This window comes from Otolemur garnettii, unplaced genomic scaffold (assembly GCF_000181295.1).
Source record: "Otolemur garnettii isolate 467f Iridium unplaced genomic scaffold, OtoGar3 scaffold00223, whole genome shotgun sequence".
In the NCBI taxonomy this organism is placed as follows: domain Eukaryota; kingdom Metazoa; phylum Chordata; class Mammalia; order Primates; family Galagidae; genus Otolemur; species Otolemur garnettii.
Genome location: NW_003852618.1, coordinates 1660570 through 1686781, shown reverse-complemented (window position 1 = coordinate 1686781; position 26212 = coordinate 1660570). Strand labels below are relative to the sequence as shown.

The following is a 26212-nucleotide window of genomic DNA, read 5'->3' as shown; positions in this document are numbered from 1 at the left end:
AAAAAAAAAAAAACATGAAGATCTAAGGTCAGAGAAACGGCCAATATGGTGGCTATACCTGTAAAACCAATACTTTGAGAGGCTGAGGTGGGAGGATTGCCTCAGCCAGTTTGACACCAGCCTAGACAACAGAGTGAGACCCCAGTATCTACAAAATACAAAATAATAGTGTTTTAAAGGTAAGAGAAGAGGCTTGCCCATGCAGATTTAAAAAAAAAAAATGGCAGTTGCTACACCCTCTCCAGCTCTTCTCTGAACACTCTTCGTTTTGTTAAATGACAGATTCCTACTCATTTTTAATGGCCTAGGCGTAGAAACCCTGATGATTTCTTCCTCCTTACTATCGTGATAGTTATAATACTATAAGATACTTTTGAATACTAAATTCACATTTATCTTACTGTAAAGTATGTATTTTTTTTTTTAAGACAGAGTCTCACTTTATCGCCCTTGGTAGAGCTGTAATGCCACAGCAACCTCCAACTCCTGGGCTTAGGCAATTCTCTTGCCTCAGCCGCCCAAGTGGCTGAGACTACAGGTGCCTGCCACAAGGCCCAGTTATTTTTTGTTGCAGTTTGGCCAGGGCGGGGTTCCACCCACCACCCTTGGTATGTGGGGCTGGTGCCCTACCCACTGAGCAACAGGCACCACCAGTAAAATATGTATTTATAAACACAACTGTCTTTCCCACTGGTTTGTTTATCAAAAAGACCTACTGTGACTTGGTCTTTAAAAACTTTCAACTAGGGTGGCACCTGTGGCTCAAAGGAGTAGTGCACCAGCTCCATATGCTGGAGGTGGCGGGTTCAAACACAACCCCAGCCTAAATAAATAAATTAATTAAATTAAATTTTTAAAAACTTGCAACTAATTAGTTCAGTGTAATATACTCAGTAGATGTTCAATAAAATATCAAGAGAATGTCAGAACAGTACAGTGGAGCAAATTCAGAACTTTGAAGGGAGAGAAGAAAAATAGAAAAATATGGAGGGAAAAAAACACCAAAAATGGGCTGGATGAGAATGATAAGAGGGAAAATGTGTTTCTTATTGATTGTTCTACATAAAATACTGTATATTTTAAGCACTAAAACTGAAAGATTTTCTAGAGTCAGCATATGCACCTGCCAAATCAGAGATGTATATGTATCCTTGGCTGACAACTAGAATTTGAAATGAGATTGTTTTAGCTCCCATATAGGGTAATAGTTACTATGAGATCTCATACCATCATAAAAAGGGGGCTGATTATTCCATTTTTAAAATTTCCATCATCATATGAAAACAGGTCCAGTGAGTTTTTAAGACCACTTATAAAATAGAATTTTATTATTTATGTATTTTTTTGAGACAGAGTCTCACTTTGTCAGCCTTGATAGAGTGCCATGGTGTCATAACTCACAGCAACCTCAAACTCTTGGGTTCAATCAACTCCCTTGCCTTAGCCTCCCAAGTAGCTGGGATTACAGGCATCTGCCACAATACACTGCTATTTTTAGAGACAGGGTCTTGCTCTTGCTCAGGTTGTCTGGAACTCCTGGACTCAGGCAATCCACCCACCTCGGCCTCCCAGAGTGCTAGGCTCACAGGTGTGAGCCAACATGTGCAGCCTATAAAATACAATTTTAAGTAGTAGAAAAAGAAAATTATTAGTATTATTTTAATCTTTTGGATCCCTCTACTATTGGTTTACTTTTTTCTCCTCAATTTCCATTTCTATTTCTGGTATAAGCTGAAAAGATCTGTATCCCCCCTTACAAGGCTCCTCTATTGATTTTTAGCATAAATATGGCCTTTTCTATCTGTTGCCATGTCCAAATTAAATTTCCATACAAACATTTTTAAATTTTGCATTTAATACATTCACATGGTTCAGAATATTTTTTGTATAAATCTTCCCATTTTCCTATTCCCTAGACACCAAGTTCCCCTCAGAATGGGTTATTATTTTTCTGTTATTATTTCCTGGGAAAACATAATTACTTATATTTTATTCTTTACCAGATCTCACCTAGGTAAATGTCTGAGGAGGAGCCCATACCTTCCTATATAATGAAAGATTGGGTGGCACCTGTGGCTCAAAGGACTAGGGTGCCAGCCCTGTATGCTGGAGGTGGTGGGTTCACACCCAGCCCCAGCCAAAAAAAAAAAGAAAGAAAGAAAGAAAGGGAAAAGAAAAATAGATTGTGGCTGTAATTATTTTGAATAAACATCTGTTAATTTAATTTTAGAAAAGAAATATAAAATATTTTACCTCATTTATTTCTTCACATTATAAGTTGAATTGTGTTTTTCTAAAATATTTTAGATAAATAAAAATGAAAATACAACTCATTAAAATCTGTGAGATATAGACTAAACAGTGTTTAAAGAGAAATGTATAGCATACTCGTCTTGGGACAAGTTTCAGTAATGCTACCCTAAACTGGTGTCAAGTGTAGTGAAAAGGGGAATTGCTGAAACTGAAGTAGAGTGAGAAGAAAAAACAACCCTGACAAGAAGTATTTCTGCCCAGTTTCAGGTTAAGAGCGGGGCAAATGTAAGAAATTGAGAACCACTACATTAGGGAAACTATGCACTCCGAGTTATCTCTGAAAATCAAAACAAATGTTTCTTGAATGTCCTATGTTTAAGATCGTGAAATTTTTTTCTTTAGACCATATTCATATTTGCAGTGTATTTTTTTCCTTTCCTTTTATTTTCCATTTATGAAAACCAACAATATCGGGTGGCTCCTGTGGCTCAGTGAATAGGGTGTCAGCCCCATATACCAAGGATAGCAGGTTCAAACCCGGCCCCTGCCAAGCAGCAACAAAAAATAGCTGGGCTTTGTGGCAGGCACCTGTAGTGCCAGCTACTAGGAGACTGAGGCAAGAGAATCGCCTAAGCCCAAGAGCTGGAGGTTGCTGTGAGCTGTGATGCAACAGCACTCTACCGAAGGCAACAGAGTGAAACTCTGTCTATAAAAAAAAAAATAGATAAAAATAAAATAAATTTTTAAAAACCCCAACAATATCAAAACTCTGACTCAAGGCCTAGGAAGGCTTTTCCCACTGAACCAAATGTTTCTTAAACACTAGGCCAGGAAACCTCAGGCAGAATGAAAGAAAATTAATTAAAAATTATTGTAGATATTGTCCTATATTTTTTCCTTACAACACACCAGGCATTCATTCACCTCTTAATTACAAACAACATTTTAATATGTAAACCAGTATCACAAGAGAACTTGGAGATCACCAGTAGTTTGTGGCAGGGAAATGCTTGGCAGAAGAGACTGTGGAGTGAGGTGGGACAAGGGGGCAGCCAACGACCACTTACTTTTTAGGCCAGCATGAGAATGGGGGGACTGGTGTATTTAGCTGTTTTCCAAGAGGTAAGCTTCAGATCACTTGACTCAGCTCCTTATCCTCACACACAATTCCCCACAGTTCCCTCTGGCTTTTGCCATTCAGCTACTGTGTCATCCTTCTGGTGTTTATTTGTCTGTTTGTTTGTTTTTTTTTTTTGGAAACAGTGTCACTTTGTTGTCCTTGCTAGAGTGCTGTGACAACATAGCTCTCAGCAACCTCAAACTCTTGGGCTTAGGCAATTCTCTTGTCTCAGCCTCCCGAGTAGCTGGGACTACAGGTTCCCACCACAATGCCTGGCTATTTTTAGAGACCAAGTCTCCCTCTTGCTCAGGCTAGTCTCTTACCCGTGAGCTCAGGCAATCTGCCTACCTCGGCCTCTCCGGGTGCCAGGATTACAGGCATGAGCCACTGCACTGGGCCACACCCTTCTGTTTTGTGTGTATTTTCTTGTTTGTTTGTTTAGACAAAATCTCACTCTGTTGCCCCAGGCTAGAGTGCTGTGGCATCAGCCTAGCTCACAGCAGCCTCAAACTCCTGGGTTCAAGAAATCCTCCTGACTCAGCCTCCCGAGTAACTGGGACTACAGGCACAAGCCAGGATGCCCAGCTAATGTTTCTATTTTTAGTAGAGATGGGGGTCTTGCTCTTGCTCAGGCTGGTCTCAAACTCTAACTTCTGAGCAATCCTCCTGCCTCAGCCTCCCAGAGTGTTAAGATTATAGGCGTGAGCTACTGCTCCTGGCCTATTTCTGTTTTTATAAATTTAATACTGTGCTGTAGACTTCAATTTATTGTTTCTTCGATTTTACTTCACACTGAAAGATCTACCTATCTGGATAAATATGACACTGAAGTTTTCCATTCTAGTGACAAACATGCAGGTTGCCCAAACTCTCTCATCAAACCGCTATAATGACTAGCCACTACAGAGCTAAGCCGGAATTTCACTGAAGAACATTCCCAGAAAACAGATTTCTGGGTACTACACAAAAAGCCCATATAGAAACAAGCATTTGTTTAATGCCCATGAAGTAAAATATAAGATCTTACCCTTATTTGATGTAGAAAGGCATACCTATAAAATTTTTATTGTGACAAGTCAAAACACAGGAAGAGCATTTAACTCATTGGTCTGACAAAAAGTCTCAAGGGAAAGTAACTGTTTAGGTACATCTAAAATAATGAGTAAACTTGTAATGAAGAAGGAAAGAAGGCATTTTGAGCAGAAAAAATTTTAAGATGCATTACTTCTTTGTTACTAAGAAACATTTCTTGGCCAAACATGTAGTTCGAACCTATGATGCTAAGTACTTTGAGAGGCTGAGGCAGGAGGAACCTTTGAGGCCAAGAGTTGGAAACCCCATCTCTAATCTTTACAAAATAGTAATAAAAACTTACTGGACATGTGTGGGGACGTGTGCCTGCAGTCGCAGCTAGGAGGGAGTATCATGCAGGAGTATCACTTGAGACCAGGAGTTCAAGGCTGCTGCACTCCAGCCTGGGCAAAAGAGTGAGACATTTCCCAAAAAAAGAAAACAAAAAAACACAAAAACTTTTTGCTTTTGATGATCTGAAAATATTTTCCTGGCCAGGCTTGGTGGTTCATGCCTGTAATCCTAGCAGTCTGGGAGGCCAAGGCAGGTAGATCGCCTGAGCCCAGAGGTTTGAGATTAGCCTGAGCCAGAGCGAGACCCTGTCTGGTATTGTGGTGGTCCTGTAGTCCCAGCTACTCTGGAGTAGAGACTTGTAAGCCCAAGAGTTTGCCGTTGCTTTGAGCTATGATGCCACCACACTCTACTGAGGGCAACAAAGTGAAACTCTTTCTTAAAAACCAAAACCAAACCAAAACAAACAAACAAAAAACCCTACAAACTAAAAAATAAGTAAAAATATTTTCCATAAGATTTTGTGTGGCTGTCATTTTAGAATTTCAGAGTAAGAAAAGCCACTTCATATAATCTTGTAACAGATTCCTTTGTATGTGAGGAAGATCAGTGAATCTCTCAGTAATTCTCTCCTAAGAAAAAGCCCAAAACCCCAACAGTGGATGCCTCATAAATTGAAGAGTCTTAGTTTATCATCACATTTTTCTTGTTAGTACAGTTTTAAATACAATATACCCTTTATTCATGAGGAAAATGTTCTAAAATGCCCTCAGTGGATGCCTGAGACCAAAGATAGTACCAAACTGTATATATATACTGTTTTTTCCCCTATACATGATACCTGTGATAAAGTTTAACTTATAAAAGAGGCACAGTAAACTAATATGAAACCAATATATAAACAACTACATGCCCAAACAAAAGAAAAACACAATTACAGTCTAGCAAGAGGGATGGGAGAGAAGGAAGAGGGGAAAGGGGAGGAGGAGGAGGAGGGAGGGTGATTGGCAGGATCTCACCTAAAGTACATAATGTGAAGGTGTTCAGCACGCCCACTAGGTGAAGGGCTCAACTACAACTTGAACTTTACCTTAGAAATGAAAACATTGTGAAACCTAATCATGTGTACCCCCACATTAATCTGAAATTAAAAAAAAAATAGGCACAGTAAGTGATGAATGACATTAATAATAAAAATAGAACAATTACAAGAATATACTGTAATAAAAGTTATGTGAATTCCCCTCCCTCCAATATCTTATTTTCAGACCACAATTGACCTTGGGCAACTGAAAACATAGAAAGGGAAAACAGAGATAAAGGGAGACAACGGTATTCTTTGTCTTGTGGAAGACTTGGGTTAGAGAACCTGATAAAGGGGCAGAAGAGTCACATATGCCTTAGGCTTACAACAATCTAGATTGATCCAAGAAAGAGAGCTTTTTTGTTTGTGTGGTGTGATCTTTGAATCCAGGTTCATGTATATTGGTCTGTTAATGGATTATGTGTAACTGATGGCCTTTTGATGAAAATTCAACATCCCAACAATTTCTTGCTGTTCATTCTTCTATAGTTCTTCATGAATTGCCTGGTTTTGCTTCACAGTTGCAGCAGGGAATCTAGCTTTGTGACTGTGATAATGAATGTGTCCAAGATCGTGTTCAATAGTGCTCATCACAAAAAAAAAAACCCAAAAAACATTGTTCCCACCCTACAGAAGGCAATTTGGCAGAACCTATCAACATTAGAAATGCATATATCCCTTGACCTGCACCTCCATCAGAATGCAAAGCACTTCCTACACATGTAATAAATTATTGTGTTTGAATTATTTACTGGAGCATTATTTATAATAGATTAGGAAAAAGTTATTCATTCTTATAACACAATTTTGTTAAATAAATTATGGCACATCTACAAAATAGGGAGAATTTTTATGTACTCGTTTGTGCATATCTCATTTGTGCATAAAGATATTGTTAGGTGAAAAAAGCAAGGTGGAGAACAAATTGCCTAGAATGCTACCTAGAATGGAGTGGGAGAGAATATATATTTGTATTAGATTGTATGTACATGTTAACAAATCTGTAGAATGATAGCAGAAAATTTATGACAATAGCGTCCTGTTTGCAGCCTGTTTCTGGTTCCTTGGGAAGCAGCCTTAATTAGCTTCAGAGCTTCCTGAAGGATGTGAAAGAAAATTTCTCATGTTGGCACATTCTCTGCGAATTGTCTGGGCCAGATCCACAGAAGTAAAACAACAGAACTTTTTCTTTCGAGTCTGAGTATTCAGTTTTAAATATTGATGATGTTTTTCTGTCAGGGAGCTGTCTCTTTTTATTTAGGCATAAGTATAATGTGGAAAAGGATTTTTTTCTCCTATCATCAAAAACGTAAGAATGAGCTCAAGAATTTTTTCTATCAGGCTTTTCCTACTTAGGCAAGGTTTTTGTTGTTGCTCTTCAGTTTCATTGTTAAAACAAGTAACTTACAACCACTTGGTTGTAGAGTTTATAGAAAAGATGAGTGAGGTACAACATGTGGATTGTGGAAGTAGATACAGAAAGAGAAAACTGCTTTATTATAGTGAAACCTCAAGTGAAAATGCTGGGTTAACATACTCTTAAATTTAAAAGAGAAATGAGATTGGTTTCTTAGTTACGGATCAATTCAGTAGATTAGTGCATCGTGCTAATAATGCAAATAACAGGAGTTGGGTTACCACAGGGGCTAGGCCAGGAGCTAATTAAAAAAAAAAAATCCTTGATAACGTCTAAGTGTTGATCCACATATTCACATAAGATTGCCACTTCTCTGTTTCGTGAAAAATTCTTTCATCGCTTAGGGTAAAGAGCAGACAGTAGAATGTCCAGTTCTCCATTGAGCTCAAACAGAGCCTTGTTCCTTCTTAGAAATTCCTGAAGAAACTCTTTTTGTGAAAAACCCACACATCTGGTTCTCAGCCTTTCAAGAAAGCCAATCAGGCAGGTGGGATCCCGCACCATAGGCTCCTGCTCCCCTAGACACTGTGGGGCCAATGGCGAGCTTTTAAGGGGAGGGAGAGGGAACTACAATGTGCTGGGGGACAGGGAAGCAGTAGAAGACAAAGGAAAGAGGACTTGAATTCCTATAGTTTAGGTTAGGGGTATATAGATTCTGTGTGGTTCAAAAGCAGATTCTCAAAAGCAAAGAAAATATCTTGTTTCCGCCTGGTTTCGAACCAGGGACCTTTCGCGTGTTAGGCGAACGTGATAACCACTACACTACGGAAACAAGCTGCCAACAACTTATAGAAGGGGCTATGTCTGGATAACATAGGGATGGAACGATTTTTTTACTTTTTATTTTTCTTGTAGTCTTTTAGTATCTTTCACACTTCCCACTTATTAAAATACAAAGTACCACATCTGATAACACAAATTAGTACCAAATTTCACCAAATATATATTTACCAGAATACCTGGACTATTCATAATATTAAAAAAATCTGGAAACTTCCCAAGTACCCATGGACAGATTCATTAATAAATTAGCATTAAATAATCGATACAAGAAAAAATTATCTATAAATATATTTATGAACTCATAGACCTGTTGATGTTGACCAGAAGAAACCAGACACACAAAAAAGGATGTATTCTGCATCTCCACCAACTGAACAATCGGGACTCTCTTTTTCTAATTCCTTGATTATTTAAGATAACAAAATCTTTCCACTTTGAAATTAATTGGTGATGGTTATTTACAATTATGTGACCGCTTATGTTTGCCTTTTAAAATAAAATTCATTTTAATTAATTAATTATTATTTTTTGAGACAGAGTCTCGCTCTGTTATCAAGGCTAGAGTGCTAGGCATTAGCCTATCTCACAGAAACCTCAAGCGATTTCCTTGCCTCAACCTCCCAAGTACCTCAGACTACAGGTGTGCACCACAATGCCTGGTTAAATTTTTTTTTTTTAATATTTCATAGAGACAGAGGGTCTCTCTCTTGCTCTGGTTCATCTGGAACTCCTGAGCTCAAGCAATCCTCCCACCTTAGCCTCCCAAAAGTGCTAGGATGAAGACGTAAGCCACTGTGCCCTGCCATCTTTTAGAGCATTTGTAGATTTACATAAAAATTGTGCATAAAGTATGAAATTCCCATATAATTCGTTCCTTCATTTCATCTTGCATTAGTGTGTAAGATATTCTTTTGACATTATTAATATCTTGCATTAATGTGGTATATTTATTATAATGAATGAACCAATATTGATACAGTAACAATTGAGGCCAGCTAAAGTCAGTAGTTTACATTAGTAGTTCACTCTTTGTGTTGCTCAGGTCTCCGGATTTTGATAAATGCATAGTGTTATGTGTTCATCACTATACTGTCACACAGATAATTTCTCTGCCCTAGAAAACACCCTCTGCTCCACCTACTCATACCTCACCTTCCCCCAAACCCTGACAACCATTGATCTTTTTAAATGTCTCTATAGCTTTTTCCAGAATGTTGGAAAAAGTTGGACTCATACAATATATATAGTTGCAATCATACAATATATACGCTTTCAGATTGTCTTCTTTCACTTAAAACTATGCATGTAATTCAATAATATATGCTGCAGCAGTAAAAAAAAAAGCCGAAAAAAAAAAAACCCAAGAAAACTCAATATGCATATAAGCTTGCTCCATGTCTTTTCATAGCTTTATAGCTTATTTCTTCTTATCACTGAATAATATTTCAGTGATATTATTCACTGAATATATGTTTATCCATTCACCTATTTTAAAAATATCTTATAGTCAGTCATAGTGGCTCACTAGCGCTCTGAAAAAGGAAGAGGTGGGAAGATCCCTTGAGCTAAGGAGTTCAGACCAGGCTAAGCAAGAGTGAGACTCAGTCGCTACTAAATATAGGGGAAAAAAATTAGCTGGGCATTGTAGTGGGTGCCTATACATCCAGTTCCTTGGGAGGCTGGGGCAGGAGGGTCCCTTGAACTCAGGAGTTTGAGGTTGCTGTGAGCTGGTATGATGACACAGCTCTCCAACCTGGTTAACAGAGTGAAGCTGTCTAAAAAAACAAAACAAACAAACAAACAAAAACAAAAATAAAAAAGAGAGAAAGAAAAGAAAAAGAAATCTTAGTTTCTTCCAAGTTTTGAAAATTATTAATAGAGCTGTGTCCAGTCTTTTGTGGACTTTCAGATTTACTGGGTAAATATCAAGGAGTATAATTGCTGGATTATATGATAAGAGTATGTTTAACCTTTTAGGAAACTGCAAATTATCTTCCACAGACAAAAGCGGTGTACAATCTTTTGTGGCTTTCAAATTCATGTGTATAATCTTTTGTGGCTTTCAAATTCACTGGGTAAATATCAAGGAGTGCAACTGCTGGATCATATGATAAAAGTATGTTTAACTTTTTAGGAAACTGCAAATTGTCTTCCGAAGAAGCTGTACCAGTTTGCATTTCCACAGCAATGAATGAGAGTTCCATTTGCTCCAAATCTTTTCCAGCATTTGGCATTGTCAGTGTTCTCAATTTTGGTCATTCTGATGCATAGGTAGTGGAATCTCTGTGTGTTTAATTTCCATTTTCCTGAAAATATAATGTGGAACATCATTTCACATGCTTATTTTCCCTCTTAGTTTATTTGGTGAGGTGACTATTAAGTCTTTGGCCCATTTTTTGATTGGGTTATGTTCTTACTGCTGAATTTTAAGAGTTCTTTGTATATTTTGAGTGACAGTGCTTTATTTGATATGTCCCTTACAAATATCTTCTCAGTTCGTGGCTTAGCTTTTCATTCTCTTGATGTTTCTTATCTCTAGCATTTATTTCTTTTTGGTTCTTTTTAGAATGTCAATTTCTCTTCTTCCATTGTCCATTTCTTCTTGAATACTGCCTACTTTATCCATTAGAGCCCTTAGCTTATGTAAACATAGTTGTTTCAAATTCCTGGTCTGATAATTTCTAATATCCCTGCCATATCTGAGTCTGGTTCTCTCTCTTCAAACTGTACATTTTGCCTCTTAGTATATCTTGTTATTTTTCCCCTTCATAGCCAAACATACTCTACTGGATAAAAGGAACTACCTTAAGTTAGGCCTTTAGTAATGTAGTAGTAAGGTATAGAGAAAGGAAACGTGTTCTTTGGTCCTATGAGTTAAGTCTTTGTATTTTTAGTGAACTTATGCCTCTAGACTATTAATTTGAAGGGAGTTTTCCCCCCTTCAGGAGAGACTAGATGGATACAGTGGGCTGGAGTTGGTTATTTCTCTTTTCCCAAGTCAGTAAGGCTCTGACCAAACTCCAGCAGATGAGACTCTGGTTAGGGAAGACCTTGTTAAGAAAAACTGGAATGCTCTGACATGTTTCAAAACCATTATTTTCCCCTTCCGTTTATGAGTTTGCCTTCTGACCTCACTTCTCCGACAGATCTGAGATTAGTTATTTCTTGGTTCAGCTTCCTACTCTCCTTTGTATTTCATATTTTCATCCAATGATCTGGACCGCACGATTTTGTGAATTTTATCTAAAGAGTTCAACCAGGTTCTCACAGAAACTATGTTATTGGACGAATACATATTTAGAATTGTTTTGTCTCCTATCACTATGAATGTTTCTCTTTGTTGTTATGAAATGTCTCTATTTTAATAGTTCATGCATTAAATTTTATATAATTTTATGTTAAATGCTGCCATTTGAGAAGATTATGAGCTGAGTTATTACTACAGTGGCACAGCATGGGAGCTTTTGAAATGGGGTGAGGGTTAAATTTATCATAATACCAAGGTTAAACAAATGCCAGTAACAAAACCAAACCAAAGGAGCACTCAAAGAATCAAAATCCAATCCTTTGAGTGCTACCACAGACAAAAGTCTAGAGCTTAAACATAAGGTGCTGGATTTGCTGTGAGATCTAGAAGTTTCCAAGCAAGGAAGCATTCAGTACCCTAGCAGGGAAGACGGGTGTTTGAAGTAGGCTTTCACTCCTATGTGTCCCATGGTACCAAACTATCAAAGATAAAACTGGGTAAGTGAGGAGGTTGATTTTAGTCAGGCTATGGCCATAAGGAGAGTACTCCCGATCTGGAGATCATAGGTTTGCCTTAGACTTTTATAGGCAGGGATAAACAAGTTACAGGTGAAGTTATTTATATCTGGGATTACTTTTCAATCAGAAAGATGAACTAGAAAGGCTTATCTCTGTGTCTTGCTAATTTTAAGGAGATTGCAGAAAACAGTTCACATAGCTGGCTTGAGACTGCTATCCTTAGAAAAACTTGCTTGCAAGATTTCCCTTGGGTGGCATCTGGGAACTTAGATATGAAGCAGGTTCCCACATTTTCTGAGTGACATGAGTAATTCTCTGTGCCTAAACTATTTGTGTAAACAATATGGTTTATGCTCTGGACATCAGCTTTCTTCTGGACAATCTGAAGTTCTGGTACATGCTAAACAGAGTGTGCCTTATGTAATCAGACCCGAATAAATGTCCTGGGTACTGAGCCTAATGAAATCTTGGTGGATTTTTCACAGGTGTTTTCAGACTTGCGTCTGTGAATTAAGCACATTCTATATGATTTGCACCTGGTTTGCTGCAGACTTTGGCCCATGTACAGTTTTCCTGTGCTGAATTTGCTTCACATCCTTTTGCTGTAATAAATCATAGTTGTGAAGGTGACTATATGTTGAATCCTGTATGTCCTTCTAGCCAATAATTGAGCCTGGGAATGGGCTTCCAGACCCACAAAACAGGGACCCACGGTTCTACTTTCAGATAATCACTCATGAAATAAAGAATGGGAAGTTGGCTAGGAGCTAAAGGGGAAAAGTCTGCATGTGGTCTTATCAGCAGATTCAGGCAAAAAAGTTTTTTTTTTCTGCCTTGTCAATAACTAAATAGTACAAAGTTTTATGTGATATAGGAGGCAAGATTTGTTGACTTCAAGTATCTCATGCATTTTTTTTATCCTATATAGGATTTTAAAAATTATTATTCTTTAAATTATCCAAATAATGGATACTTTCTTAACATAGTCTGTACAATATAGAAAAAACACCAAAATATCCCCCCCGAAACAATTGCTATTCCTAAGTTTGTATATGTGCCTAACTTTTAATTTTTCATCATTTATGTGAACCTTCACAGACCTCTCTACATTTTTTAAAAGCCATCTTCTTGAGGTTTGGTGCCTGTGGCTCAAGTGGCTAAGGCGCCAGTCATAGACACCTAAGGTGGCAGGTTTGAATCCAGCCCAGGCCCACCAAACAACAATGACGGCTGCAACCAAAAAAAAAAGCCAGGTGTTCTGACAGGCGCCTGTGGTCCCATCTACTTGGGAGGCGGAGGCAGAAGACTCAATTGAGCCCAGGAGTTGGAGGTTGCTGTGAGCTGTGATGCCACAGTACTCTACCCAGGGGATAGCTTGAGGCTCTGTCTCAAAAAAAAAAAAAAAGCCATCTTCTTGAAATCAGATTAACATTTTGTATTATTCTCATTTCAGACCCTAATTAGTAGACATTATTTAGATTAAATTAAATCAAACTATTCATTATTCTATTAAGTTGGTTTCTCAAAATTTCTGAGACCAGGAATGAGAGAACCAAAATTTGTGAGTGAAAATTTAAGTGCCAACAAGAATAATGTAGCAGATGTAGAATTAAAGAAAAAATGTGTTTAAAAATCTTTAGATTATTGTACTATACTTAAAGCATAATTACTATAACTAAGCACCGTGAATAATGGGAAGTCCCAGAGTCATTTTCTATTCTACCATTTTACAATTTTCTTTTCTTTTTTCTGAGTTTCACTTTGTCACTTTCAGTAGAGTGCTGTGGTGTCCTAGCTCACAGCAATCTCCAACTTTTGGGCTCAAATGATTTTTTTGCCTGAGCCTCCCATGTAGCTGGGACTACAAGTGCCTGCTACAATGCCAGGCAATTTTTAGAGATGGGGGAGTCTTGCTCTGGCTCAGGCTGGTCTCAAACCTGTAAGCTCAGGGCAATCTAGTGGTACGAGTGTTAGGATTACAGGTGTGAGCCATCACACTTGGCCCGTTTTGCAACTTTCTAAACTATGACTAGGAAGCATTCATTTTATACATAATAGTAAAAAGGCTAGCCCATTGTATTTCAGTTTTTAAACACCACATTTTTTTCTGTGTAAAACAGTGTAAGAAATGATTTTATTAGGATCAGTGGGTTCTAACAATATTCTCATCGAGTGTCTGAACACTTACCAAAAACAGAGACTTTTGGATAACACACCAACTTCTGCTGAATTCTTTTAAGATGAGTTCCTAAGTTTAAGCACTTGTTGTGAGACTTGAGCTTAACTTCTGTTCATAGAATCCCAGTAGTCTTCCAACGAGAAAGAAAGCTAGGTGAAGTAGAATTTCAAAAATACTATTTATAAAGACATTAGAGTATTGTGGAAATAATGATAACTATATGAACTGGATTTCCAGAGAATGGGGGATATTTCTGTGGTGAGCTGATAATCACTGGAGTTTTTGTTTTATTTTATACTATACTGAAATGGGCTTGGTTCATGCAGAAGGACTATCAGAATAAAAGAACAAACCAGGAAGGATTCGGGTAAAGGAGCTGACAGGACAGATTGGAAGCTAGAACAGCCCCAAGTAAGATTAATTTTCCTGATGAGATAGTGGATCTGGGGACCATAAATAAGACCTGGGGAGTTTGGCCCAAACATAGAATAAAACCTTACTTTTACTGTGTTTGAAACACAAAGTCCTGCTACAGAAGGACATTTACCTCATATACACAGCTCATCTCTCTTTCAAGTCATTTGCTTGATTTGAAGTTGTGGGAAACTGAAGAATAATAATATCTCAAAATACTTGATGGGCAGAACTGCAGTTCCACAGCTGAAGAGACATACATCCAGCAGACTCTCAAAAAATAAAATGCTGAAGAAAATTCAAGGAACAAAGACAAACTAGAAGTGGTACAGATGTGAAGATTTAAACAGCATGATTAGCCAACCTGACCTAATTGACATTATCTAAAACAATACATATGACAATAGCAGAATGCATGCTATTTTAAAATGCACATGAAATAGGTATCAAGATAGATCATATTGATACAGGATTCCACCACTCAGGGGAAGACAGGGAGCTCCCCTTTCTTTAGGCCCAGGTAAGCTCTGAAGTCAGACCCCCATTTCCAGTCACAAGCAGACCTTTTTCGGGACACACCCTCTGGGCTCTGATAAGATCTTGAACAAAGCAGCCTGTTTTGGTTTTTTGGGTGGTTCCACCTTGGGTAGAAGCACACACCCTAATCCCTTCTCAGGGACAAAGACTGTAAAGGACCTGATAACCTCAGCCTAATGAAGGAGGAACTATATTCATTCATTTGTTACCAACTGCCAGCCATGTGTAACCTTCTAGAAAAACTTAAAACCCCTGGATAAAAGAGTCCACGGGGAAACTCCAGAGGGAGTGCTTCAGTTCTTTCCCCCTTCCAGAAGCTCTGGTGCTTTTTACTTCTTCTGTGTTCTTTTCTTTCTTTCTTTCTTTCTTTTCTTTTCTTTTCTTTTTTTTTTTTTTTTTTTGAGACAGAGCCTCAAGCTGTCCCCATGGGTAGAGTGCCTAGGCATAGCTCACAGCAACCTCCAACTCCTGGGCTCAAGCGAGTCTCCTGCCTCTGCCTCCCAAGTAGCTGGGACCACAGGCGCCCGCCACAACGCCTGGCTATTTTTTTTTTTTTTTGGTTGCAGCCATCATTGTTGTTTGGCGGGGCTGGGCTGGATTCGAACCTGCTACCTTAGGTGTACGTGGCTGGCGCCTTAGCCACTTGAGCCACAGACGCTGAGCCCTGCGTTTTTTTCTCACTTCTAAAAAAAGTCATTCTTCGAATCCCCAAGACCAAGGACTTATTGAAGAGCAAAATTCCGGTATCAATATGTTGAGCCCTAACAAGAATGTAGCAGATGTAGAATTAAAGAAAAAAGTTTTTAAAAAATGTTTAGATTGTTATAATATACCTAAAGTATAATTGTTATAACTAAGGTTTTATTAAATGATTAATTAAAATTAATTATTTTAAAGGTTTAAATTTTGTAGAATAATTAAATTATAAAACGAAGAAAAAAATTATCCAGAAAATTTCCAAATGTGGGGAAACAAAGCAGCAAACAGATTTCTAAATAAGTAATCAAATGGAAAATAAAAAAAATATGTAGAACTGATTTGATATCGAAATTGTGACATGAAAAGTGGTGAGATGTTAAAACAATGCTGAGAGGAAAATTTGTGTCTAAATGTTTATGTTAGAAAGAAAAAGTCGAAGATCAAATATTTAAGCTTCCATTCCAAGAAGCTAAATAAAGAAGAGCAAATTAATCCTAAGATTAAGAGCAGAGAGGGAGGGTGGGTAGAGGAAGTGTGATTGGTGGGATCACACCTATCGTTCATCCTATAAGGGTACATGTGAATTTCTCTAATTGTAGAATATAAATGTCTTAACACAGTAACTAAGAAAAAGACATGAGGGCTATGTTAACCAGTTGGATGAAAGTATTTCAAATTGTATACAGAAACAGTACACTGTACCCCATGATAGTATTAATGTACACTGCTGTGATTTAAAAAAAAAAAAAGATTAAAAGCAGAAATCCACTAAAATGAAAGCAAATGTACAATAGAAAAAAATCAGGAAAACAAAATAGTTCTTAGAAAGATTAATAAAATTAATGAATCACTAGCAAAATGATAAAAATGGAGATGAAATAAAGTACAATATTAGAACAAAAGATAAGATTCTATTATTTACATTTCTACACCAATGAAGAAATTAGGTGAAATTTTGATGAAAAACACAATTTGCCATTGCTGACATGAGAAGGAATAGAAAATTTGATCTATCTTATAGCCCTTAAAGATGTTGAATCTCCAATTTGACATTTTCTACAAAGAAACTTTAGGTCTATATAGATTCACTGATAAATTCTTCCAAATATTTAAGAAAGAAATAGCACGAACTGTACACAAAGTCTTCCAGATAATACACAAAGAGAGAATGATTCTTAGTTTATTTAATGAAGTTAGTATGACGTTGATATTAAAACCTAAGTAGATCCATGCAAAGTGGTTTCTCTGAAGTACAATACCCAAAGTAAAACCAGGAAGGTGTTAAGAAAAGACTATTTGAAAGTAACTGACAAAATAGATTGTGCCACCAGTTGCCAAAATAGCTCAGTTGGGAGAGCGTTAGACTGAAGATCTAAAGGTCCCTGGTTCAATCCCGGGTTTCGGCAGGAGTTTTCTTACCCTTTCGTGCAGGTCAGTTCACTTCTAGCACTGTAAATAAAACATAGATCCACTACCAAATGTCAGTTAAGTGCACATTTCCATTGGTAGGGAAAAGGGCTACATACACTTACCCTTATTACAGGAAGACTTTTTGTATGTCTTTTCAAAAACATAGTTCCACGCCCATACACTTTAGTTCCTCTGTAACTTCCAGTAATTTCTTGAGGGAAAGAAATAAAACTTACTGCTTTAGTGTGCATTTAGATGTTATTAAATGAATCTATAAGAATCAGAGAATAAGAACTTTCAACTCTCTAATTCCTCTCTGCCTTCACTCTTTACTTCCTCTCTTTCTGCCTTCACTTAGAGTTGGTTTGATAAAATCCTTAGTTTATTGTCAGCATTTTGAATCTTGTAAGAAGTTTTGCTTATTTTATGCACCATTTCAGTTGTTTTCAGTCAGTTGCAGGGACAGTCTCTGTGCCTGGTAGTTATTTTACAGTGCAGAGAAGCAGCAAGAGATAGCATCTTAAACATAAATCAAATTTTGGTAGCATTATTTGTGATTACACGCACATGTAACCCAAATGCATACATATTGTACTGTAACATAAAATAAACTGAGTGGCCTCGCACGCCTGTAGTCTCAGCTGCTCTGGAACCAGAGGCTGGAGGATCACTTGAGCATAGGAGCTGGAGGCCAGCCTGGCCCAACTTGGTGAGCTAGCTCACCACTGTCCCTTAAAAGAAAAAAAAAAGAAAGAAAAGTCATCGTTAGTTAATATTGATTTGATATTTTTTCTCGAGGTAATGTTAAATAATTAATTAAAATAATCTAATATGGAATCTAACAGTTTTGAAATTATCTTACTAAACACTTGTAGCAGATGTTTTGTTGTGCACTGCCAACAATGTAGGTGTAGATATTGAAGACATGCTTGATTATGCCTAGGATATTTTGGGGAAAATAAAAAAGTGACAACTTTTTTTGTTTTCTTTTTTTTTTATTTGTCAGAGCCTCAAGCTGTCCCCCTGGGCAGAGTGCCGTGGCATTACAGCTCACAGCAACCTCCAACTCCTGGGCTCAAGCGAGTCTCCTGCCTCCGCCTCCCAAGTAGCTGGGACCACAGGCGCCCGCCACAACGCCGGGTATTTTTTTTTTTTTGGTTGCAGCTGCCATTGTTGTTTGGCGGGTCCGGGCTGGGGATTCGAACCCGCCACCTTAGGTGTACGTGGCTGGCGCCTTAGCCGGTTGAGCTATAGGCGCCGAGCCAACTTTTTTTGTTTTCAAGGGGGATATGACAGTAGTTGGGATCTGAGATCTATAGATATTTCCTTATTCTATATCATTGTGTGCTTTTAAGGAAGGACAGAACAGTTTTTATTGAGCCCTTCTATTACTCTGGGATTCCTGCTAATAACACGCAATATTTCATTTAAGACAGGGTGAAGGAGATCTGGGACCTTCACGCTACCAGAACACACGATTGAAAGTGGGAGTGGGTTGAGAGAATAGATCTAAATCTTAGGTTTTACCAGGAGGAAATGTGCTGCTTTTCTAGTCTGGTGCAAGATTCTCCTTAACAGTGTTTGGTTTTGATTACAAAAGGAAGAGACCGTGCTTGAGCTTGTGCTGAAGAACCTTGCCTGCCTGTAAAACTCAGGACAGAGTCCAGGAAAGTCAGGGAGATTAGTCAACCTTTTGTCCGAAGGAGGTAAAAGAGTAGCACTTTCAATGTTGAAATTACATAAACTACGCTCATTCTCTCGTGAGGGCTCAGTATGTGGATATTGGGGGTAAGAAACACGTGTCGGAATGTACAAGAGGATCCTCAAAAGCCATAATGTAGTTCTTTGCTACAGGTGAAGAGGGTGTGTGCCTGCCGAAGCCACGGCAGATAGTTTCCTTTCATGTGTTTTTTTGGCAATTTGAAGTCTTAGCTTTTGAAACCTAGGATAAGGATTCTTTCAGGCTAGAAGAATAAAACATAGAAGCACCTGGTGGTAATCGAGTCTGCAACCGTTACCTACTTTTAGAGTACCGCCAAAATTCCAACATTTCCTCACACCAGCTTCAATTTTAGAATCAACAAAATTATTAATTGTTGATTAACTGTTAAATTAATATATTCATCGAAAGTTTATTAGATGTCAGCATGCAAATTCGAAAAACGCAAAGGATATAATACAACCTCAGAGGGAAACGAAGAGAGATTTCCTGGGGCTTGCAGGACATTCCTTTTAAGATGCCTCGAGGTGGTAAAACCAATAGCCTGACCAAGGACCAAGAGCACATCTCACTGACTTCCCCTATTTGGTGCTTGCATTTTTCGGTTCGCAAGATGGAATTTGAGAGACTCAGTAGGTGCTGTTGAAAGAGAACTTTAATACGTATCCGGGAGGCATTATAATCTTGCCCTTTGGCAAACCTCTCTGATTGTTCTACTACCCTCAAAAAACATACTATAGTTACTGTTCATTGCTGCTGGGCTGCCCCAATTCCAACCCTGGATATCTTCGCTTCAGCCATCAAGGCTTACATTTTCAACTCCAGAGACTCTGAGAAGACGCGGCTCTTTTTCTCAACCCCATTCATCTTCCTTTCGGTGCCTTTGTCTTGAACGAACTTAAAAATTATAGGTCATGAAGCTAAAGATCACTAAAGAGAAGTTTGCAATTTGCGATTCATTACACAAACCTCTAAAAAGGGGAGGCTCCCTCCTGTCACAGTGCTTGCTCCACAAATAAACTGGATTTAGCCTATGTCAAAAATTCTCCGAGAATTTTCTTTTCTGAATCCAGAGTTAAAGTAGTTCAGATTCCTTCATTAATGTCTGTCAAAATGGCTTTAAAAAGTCTCTTTTGAGAGCGACGAGAAGAAATAATTCTTTTTAAGACACTGTGCACAAAATTGTTAATGAACTTACTTCTTATTTCCTTTACGAGAGCGGAACAAACGTGAGGCCGGTTAGCTCAGTTGGTTAGAGCGTGGTGCTAATAACGCCAAGGTCGCGGGTTCGATCCCCGTACGGGCCACACACATTGCGTTTTGGCGTTCTGTACCAAACTGTATGTTTCCAATTCAAAAAACGGCGGACATTTCCAACTCAAATCACCCACAGCCCCAAATTCACACTTTCCCCGTCTCCTCGTAAAACGAAACGTGTATTTACTTTCGTTTCGCTTTATATTTTCAAAATGAAAAGTACGCGTGCAATGGTACATTTCAAAACTATTAAGAAATGAGTATAATCGTGATGGATGTGTTACTTAGTTCAATGTAAGCGTTTCACATTGTATATCAAGCAGTACTCTGAACCCCATAAATGCATCAATGTACCAAATGATAATTTAATAAAAAAATTAAAAAAAGAAAAGTAATACGCAAAATACTAGAATTTATTGAAGAAAATAGTGTGGGAGTGAGTTTGGTGTGCTTTAGAGGAGGGAGAATTCAGAGGAAGTACTAACTTTTTAGTGAAACTTTAGGAAATATTACTTTGGCACTTTAAACGAGTTTCAACAGAGAAATGAAGCAGCCTCAGCGTGGCAAGTGACTTTGTCGATGAGAGCGAGTTACTTACTATTAGCAGCAAGGTACAGGGGTTTGTTCCCCGTAAACCACAGTGCCCCTAACAGAGCAAACTGGTGACTTCAATAAACTTTTCTGCGACGCAGAGATACGAGTTATACTTTGAGAAGTCGATCCACATACTAGGACACCCTTTTGGTTTACTTTGATGAAATTTTCCCCGCTAGACAATGATTCTTCCCAGCTCTCTCTGCACTATGCTTTGTCGCTGAGAAAGGAGCCAGGTCTGTAAAAGAGCTAAGGCCCCAAAGCTGCCAATTCCCACGTCTCCCTAACACTTTCAACTTACGGGATGTTTACTCGCCCCCATCTCTTACCCCCAAGGGATCCCTGTTGTTTCTTCTGTCTCCTGAGGGCAGGTTTCTCAGCTTTTGCTTCTATTTCGAAGATCGCGGATAGGGGTAGAGATCTTGGAGGCGAGATGAGGATAGAGGAAGGCGGAAATTTTGAAGCTGAGTTGAGTCCACCTGCTTCAGGGTTGGGCTGTGCGGGGGTCGGGGGAGGGGACCCAAATGAGGCAAAGAACCGTGTGTATCCTGCGTTTCCACAGCCCTGACTTTCTCGGCCCAACATTTCTTCAGGAGATTCTCCTTTTCTTTTTGACAGTAGCTATGCCCAGGGGAAAGAGCTGTGCCAGAGAGACGCTATGAGTGACGACTGCACAAAACAGGAAATTATTTTCAAATCAGTTTATCCAACCACGCAGGAGTAGAATCTGTAAACTTTTTTTCTATTGCACCGCTGAAGAAGGGAATGAGAAAGGAAAAAAAAATCTGTTTTTCTTTGAAGTTTCCTTGATTTTGCAGCCTTCCTTCTAATGGACCTTTTCAGCCAGCTCCTCAAGTTGAGGAAGAGATGGAAGGGAGAAAAAAGAAAATTTGCTGTTGTTTGAAAAAAATAAAATTTTATAAGACGGCGCGGCATCCTTTTACACTTCTAACGTCTTTCTCAAATTCAAATGACTGCACCGTGGCAGGTGAAGAATCAGTTCTAGGAAAGTATGCACGAAGGCTTATTTTCAGTACAACTTCGAAAACGGTACTCATAAAAAGGGAGTAGAGCGAGCCAGCCAGGAGTCGAACCTAGAATCTTCTGATCCGTAGTCAGACGCGTTATCCATTGCGCCACTGGCCCACACCTACGTATACCCTCTCGATATTAACACTGATGAAATCAGACGTGATTACGAAAGGAGTAGAATAAAAAAACACTTTACTGATTCTAGGAAAGCATGATTTATTTTGTGGTTTGTTCGCATAATATACATTCACATAATGTATCTTGATTGAAAAGAAAGACCAATTTTTACCTTTGAGATACTATTTATGTGATAAAATTAATATTCTTTCTTCAAAGCAATATTTGTGTGTATATCTTTTTGTGTGCCCAGTTTTAAGTTTTTCATTACTTTTTTCATACCAACCATCTTCCCTCACCCGAATTTCATGTACTTCCTTTTGACACTGAAGACGTATGTGAATCAGCAATGAGCAATCCATATTATTTTACATTTAGATATTGCAAAAAGATGAAGTGTTTTGTCATTTATTTGGGGGGCCATTAATCATAGTCTTTCCCTCTTCTTGTCCAAAAAGGAAAAAAAAGGGTAATTACTCATCTTGAGGAAATTTTTTGTAAAATGGTACTGTATACATTAACTCAGTGAAGAGGATAAAGGCATTCAACCAAAAATAATGTAATGATGAGTTAAGAATTCAATAGACATATACATTTTTAAGAATTGAATCCAACAGAGACTATGAACCTATCTATTAACAAGTATAAACTGGCTTCAAATTTGCTTAGCTGTTTTAAATAGGCAAAATAGCTGAAAATGCAGGAGTATTTACAAGACTTTTCCATTAAGAAGACGAAGTTTCCTATGTATTTGAAAAGGCACTCAGAAGCCTAAATGTATCTTCTTTGTGTCTCTATTTCCTTGTTTGCATAAAGCACTTTGAAAAGCAACTAACACATTCCTGAGTGTGACGAGTTATTATTATTATTCTATTATGTTTTGGTTCCCACCAGTTTGTGATGTCAGGACAAACACTAAAGATTGCTGCCTGAAAATGCTTTAAGTAAACTGTTAGCCACACCAGACTACAATCTGAAAGGGAATTGGTATTCCCAATATTTTTAGTTCCTTACAGTTGTGATTAGACACTCTCACAGATTTAACAATATTTTGGGGCACCCTTGGTGTTCCGTGTGGACAGTACCAGGGATTGGACTAACCATCCATCAACTATTGTGAAAATGAACTGACTACTTCTGAAATACTCAGGTGAAACTGCTCCCTAGTGAATTTCTCTGTGTACTAGTGCAAGCAAATCACCAAAGCCACAAACTGGTATCAAGATGGAAAAATGGGACACTGTGAGTAGGACTTGAACCTGCTCAAGAATCCCCATTGGATTTTGACTCCAACACCTTAACCACTGAGCCATCCCAGCCAGAGAAGAAAACCTTTTAGGCTTTACACTAAAGACAAACTGATTGTTTGCTATGCAGCATAAAAGAAGAGACTGGCACCACATTCCACTCCACAGAGCACTCTTTCCTGAGAAAGGGTCTCTTAAACAGTTAACACCCAGGTTCATGCACTTCCCCCCTAATGTATTTTGTCTTCCTTCTGTCTGCCGGATACTGTACTAGACACTATGGATACAATTCTGGTAAAAAGAATAAAAAAAAAAAAAAACAGGCGTGGATCCTTCTAAAACTCAGAATGTAGCAGAAAATAAATTCATTGTTTCCCTCTGGAGATGTCCAAATATTAACATACTAACATAGTACTAAGGGTAACTACTTTATAGAGTGTCCCTCTTTGCTAAACTTCCTCGGCAGCAGGCTAATGCCAGCTTGCCAACTACTTTTTGCCCCTTCTTCCCCAATAGACAAATGAAGATGTGAATGACAAGTGGTCTTCAGTAAAATGAATATTGCAGCACCTTCCTTCACCTCCGAGAGTCATTTCTTCAATTTCCTCTTCAATTCTGAGCCATATGGTAGAGATTCTTCCCTTCTGTTCATAGGATGCCTTGCAGGATCTTTCTGCCTCTCTCACTATGGTTCCCAGAGCAGGTTGTTGCCTCCATTTTTGTCCTTTTGTATACTTGTCTCTCTCGCTTTCAACCAGGATCCCCTGGGAGGCACCATAGTATTTTAATCTTTACTTACTCTCTAGCTTCCTATGAATTGGAAACTTGTTTAGTGCTTAGTAGCTGCTTTTGTTGTGTGCACAATTATCTCTAGCTTAAACAAATCTTTGTGGACTCACTTGTTTTTTAAATTTTAAACTTTATTCAAATTAATATGAGGGTACAATTTTTAGGTTACACTGTTCTCACTTCCAAGGTAAAGTTCCATTTGTAGATGAACACCTCACCCCGGTGGCTTGCTATACACCCTGGCAATGTGTACATTAGGTGAGAACCTGCCTCATGCCCTCCCTCCTTCTGCCTCCCTCCTCCCCCATGGCGCTTCCCTCTACTCTGCGGATTCAGTTATCCGTTTCTGTTCCTCATTCCATTTCATATCTTTTCCTCCCTCCTTACTCAGCATATATTACAGTTACACTCCTGCCTCTCTCACTTGTACTCTATTGGCAAAGCCACAACCTGGGCAGCTGAACATGACTGGAGAAAAATACGCCATCAGGTGACAGGTCTCATTTTAAATTCGTAACAGTGTATCTCAAATAGGTCCTCAAGACTGCCAGGCAATTGTACCATAAAGCATGAGATTTAGTCCACCCCACTGTTACTGTTCTAAGTCACTATTTCATACTTTCTCTTGTCCCAGAGCTACAATACTTCTTCTCCAGTCCTCAAGTTCAACTGATAGCTTTGCCTCTCTAGATGTTAACTGAGTTTAACACTAAGAAGCAAAATAAGGAAATAATTTCCCAAAATGTGGCTTAGGAAAATGGAAGCATCTTCTTCTAGTGGAGAAAGAAGAACTGTCTTCCTAGCAAAATATGTGATGAAACATACAAACAAATCGCTAAACGTTTAAACCTTTTCGTTTCTTCTTTCCTAGAAACCTCCGCAAACATCGCCAACACTAAGCTGATTCCAGAGATGGCCAGGTCGCTCCTTTCACTCCGAATGGTCTCCGCCGGTGGGAGCCCACTTGAAGACAGCTGGAGGCGGGTTGCTGGGTCCTGGGGGAAGTCGCGATGATGCGTGGAGCAGGCTCCCGCCGCCAGCGCGCCGGACCGCATTTCCCACTGCGGGAGCAACCGCCTCGAGTCGAAGAGCATCTGAGGGCAAGCCTCGCTGAGAATCAAGTACTGGCCGATCTTCCTGGGGATAGAGGGAGCGAGGAGGGGAAAGGCAGTCACCAAAATCAAGATAAGCCCCCCTCCCCATGTCCCATACAGATATCCAGGAATGTTTTATTATCCCTCCACTCTAATCTACTCACAACTTTTCCTCCCTGTCCTCGCCTGAGGATTTCTAAAAATATTGAATGGTACTAATAGTAATAATAGTACTACTACTAATAACTGCCGGAGACGTCTGCTATCCTTTGACGCTCCGTGGCTGTCGCCGCTGAATTTCGTTATTAGAAATTCAGGAGAAAGTCGCTTTGCAGAAAACCCGCACTTAGCGCTCCTGGGATTCCGAGGAAGCTCGCCGGAAGTCTCCCCGGCGTGGCGCGAGCTGTGTCCCGGGCCGCAGGTGCTCTCCCCTTGGGATTGACACCTCCTGGGGTTCTGAAGCCGAGAAGAGAGAAAGGGGTTGGCGACTTGCTTGGGAGGGGGAAGTTGGTGCGCCGGCGGTGTCAGGACAGATTTTAGTTTTAAACACTTGGAACGCACTAGCAACTCAAAATTTCGTGTATACTGTTAATTCCAGGACGGCAAATGAACGTACAGCTTTGTGCAAAATTGAAAACAAAAACTCAGAAGCTACAACAAAAAATAACTACGGAGATGTTTCCGCCCGGTTTCGAACCGGGGACCTTTCGCGTGTTAGGCGAACGTGATAACCACTACACTACGGAAACCCCACGAAACACCATTCTTTTTCTCTGGGGATAGAAGTAAATATTTCTTGAGGCCTTAGGTTTAAAATTTCTTCAGTTTGTCTTTTTGTTGTGGAAAATTTTCTGGCTGTACTACTGCTGTTCCCCTCACATTTTCCATTTATTAAAATCAACATTATCTCATGCCGATTAGGATATTTACCAGCAGAATAACATTCACCAAATCTATGATGTTCAGCGTTCAGAGCAGCCTGTTGAAAAAGCAGAAAAACCGAAATACTCCAGTGCCCATCAAGGAAAATGACACCACATCTAACACTTGGTAGATGAAAAGAAGTATGACAGTTGTAGAGAGGTTACAAAAGGAGATTTTGTCATTAGGAACTGAATGAAGTGGTCATGGACTTTGGGAGAAAATCCATGGAAAGAAATCGGATTAAATGGAAATACATGGGTTGGATCAGGGAAGAAGAGATGTGTCTTCTAAAGACTGAAAAGTATATTTCTCTCTGAGTGTGACAAGAGAGATCAGAGAGGCTGCAGACTAACTTTTAATTCTTGGCATACAGATGTCAATAGTTTGGTGGTTTTTTTCTTTTAAATTTACACAT

General features: G+C 38.9%; 5 non-coding genes across 5 annotated transcripts; 2 read left to right on the top strand and 3 right to left on the bottom strand.

The window, feature by feature from the left end:
* Positions 1–7935: 7935 nt before the first annotated feature.
* TRNAV-AAC lies at positions 7936–8008 on the bottom strand. The gene has a single exon. It is a non-coding gene; the product is annotated as a tRNA-Val (tRNA).
* Positions 8009–16946: 8938 nt separating this feature from the next.
* Positions 16947–17019, top strand: TRNAF-GAA. Its single transcript has one exon. It is a non-coding gene; the product is annotated as a tRNA-Phe (tRNA).
* A 2957-nt stretch (positions 17020–19976) lies between these two features.
* TRNAI-AAU lies at positions 19977–20050 on the top strand. Its single transcript has one exon. It is a non-coding gene; the product is annotated as a tRNA-Ile (tRNA).
* Positions 20051–21667: 1617 nt separating this feature from the next.
* Positions 21668–21740, bottom strand: TRNAR-ACG. The gene has a single exon. It is a non-coding gene; the product is annotated as a tRNA-Arg (tRNA).
* A 3809-nt stretch (positions 21741–25549) lies between these two features.
* On the bottom strand, positions 25550–25622 carry TRNAV-AAC. Its single transcript has one exon. It is a non-coding gene; the product is annotated as a tRNA-Val (tRNA).
* Between the last annotated feature and the right edge of the window lie 590 nt (positions 25623–26212).